This window comes from Benincasa hispida, chromosome 5, assembly GCF_027475165.1.
Source record: "Benincasa hispida cultivar pf3 chromosome 5, pf3_genome.v1.1, whole genome shotgun sequence".
NCBI classification, from domain to species: domain Eukaryota; kingdom Viridiplantae; phylum Streptophyta; class Magnoliopsida; order Cucurbitales; family Cucurbitaceae; genus Benincasa; species Benincasa hispida.
In genome coordinates this window covers 21457176-21459504 of record NC_143482.1, presented here as the reverse complement: position 1 = coordinate 21459504, position 2329 = coordinate 21457176, and the positions used below count along the sequence as shown (strand labels likewise).

Below are 2329 nucleotides of genomic sequence, written 5' to 3'. Positions count from 1 at the left end.
AAAATAAAAAAAAAAAAAATGAAACAATCAAGATTTGAAGAGCAGGACTAAAGGGGAAAATCTAGATTTTAAAAAAGAAAATCATATTTTCTTTTATATGTTCGAAAACCTAAAAAACTTTTACTAAAGTTATAAATATACTAATTAATTTTCAAAACTATATCATACATTAAAAGATGAATTATGTTATTGATCGAATATAATAGTAAATTTAATGTATATGCATTATGGAGAAATGCTATATACGTATACATATGTTATGAAAGTTTTTCCTAAAATTTTATCTTCTTTATTGATATTTTAGAGTTTATAGAAATTAAAAATGTAACGATTGAAGTTAAATATCTTGTTTAGGTAGGTTTCTAATTTGAAATTTTATATATTTTTCTTTTTCATATTATGTATACATTGTCACATCCCGCACCAGATTACCCTCCTAACCTGGACGGAATGGTGACTACAGTTGTTACAAACCCTTTTACTGGCACTTACTGCCTACCTTACCTGTTAAATAATACTCAAACCCTGAATACATACATATTGACTCAGAACTTAATACATTTACATCACAGGGTTTCGCAGCATTGTTTATACATGGATATTACAACCTAGTGAGCCCCATCAAGAATACTATTCACTAGACAGACACATGTGTACTAACTAATACAGATCTTCAATTACGCTTCCTTCAACCTATTTCTTTGAGTAGCAGAGCATCAGCAGAATAGTCCTTTGGGAACTGACCGCTACCTGAAAAAGAAAAACAATTGAAAATGTGAGCTAGAAGCCCAGTGTGTGACTTAATAAAAATATAAATCTCATGCTTAAAACAGAAAGCTTGAGAACATAATACTGAAACTAGAGTATACCAAGCAAACGTGTACATAAAACCTTTAAAATCACCATTAACATCATTATTCCTCAGTTGAGAACGACCATACATCGCTCTAGCTCTCAACGTCTGTTATCGACTAAGAGACCCATACCTCGGCCTCTCATTCAGTCCTATCTACGTGCTCATGGAGTTTTCTTGTAACGACTAGATCCTTACATAATAAGGTCTGACCGATACAACATGCATACTTCGATTTTCTATCATGGGATGCGTTTTGGTAAAAAATTCAAAAAAACATATCTAAAATTTTATTAATTAAGTAGCAAAAATATACAAAAGTTTATTTTACAAAACACCAGGATTCTTAAACATTAGCGTAGTGGAACAAAATGCCTATATGACAAAAATAGTGAGTTTGATGGTTAGTCCCTTGAGTGACGTCCAATCATGCCATCTACGTTGTATCCTTACCTACAAAATCTGTAAAATAGGATGAGTATATAATATACCCAGTAAGTAGTTCTCACTTAAGGTAGTGACCAAATACATAGTTACATGCAACATGCCATGAAAACAAATGATTGCAATCCAAAACATAAACTTATAATAACATGACGTGGTCGGTTATGTTTCCAACGTAAGCTCCTCCGCCCTGGTAGGAAGATGAGAACTTAAGCGAAAACTAACCCATCTGATGATTAGCGGATCATGCAGTCAGTAGGGCCAGAGTCGCATCCAACATCAACCATTAGCATAAACGTAAGGTTGGACTAGAGGGGTACAACCATACATACCTTACTAGTCCCTAGCATAAACATAACGTAATATTGGGCCTAGAGGGGTGCAACCATACATACCCTGTCAGCTCTGGAAGCATAACCTATACCTAATTAAAACTTGATCTTAACATAATTGTGAACAAACATAATGCATGGGATCTCTTGTAGAGAAACGTGTTTTAGGCATGTAATACAGCATAACAATAAGAACATAAGAAAGCAATATATCAAATGTACACTACCCTAAACCACTTAAAGAGAAGGTGAGATAAACTACTTACCTTTACTGCAATCCTAATCGTTCCTTATGGTTTGGTCTTGAAATACTCTTGATTTTTTTCTTTTTTTTTTCTTTTATTTTATTTTTGTTAACAAAGTGTTCCATTTTCTTATTTATAAGGAAGTTTTTCTGATCTCCTTATATATATATATATATTCATCTTGTTTTATATTTTTTTTTTATGTTTATCTTTTTTTTTCCTTTTTTTTAATATTTATCTTATTTTATATTTATCTCCTTTTTATATTTATTTATTTGTTTATTTATGTTTATCTTTTTTTATATTTATCTCTTTTCTTCTTCTTCTTTTTTATGTTTATCTTCTTTTATTTTTAATGTTTATCTTTTTCTTTCTTTTTTTTTTCTTTTTTTTTATTATGTTTATCTCTTTTATATTTATCTTTTTTTTTATGTTTATCTTCTTTTATATTTATC

General features: G+C 30.2%; 1 long non-coding RNA gene across 1 annotated transcript; it reads right to left on the bottom strand.

The window, feature by feature from the left end:
• Positions 1-331: 331 nt before the first annotated feature.
• Positions 332-2024, bottom strand: LOC150035972 (uncharacterized). The gene is made up of 2 exons (XR_016529815.1): positions 1896-2024; positions 332-750 (listed from the first exon to the last, which is right to left on the bottom strand). It is a non-coding gene; the product is annotated as an uncharacterized LOC150035972 (long non-coding RNA).
• Positions 2025-2329: the final 305 nt, after the last annotated feature.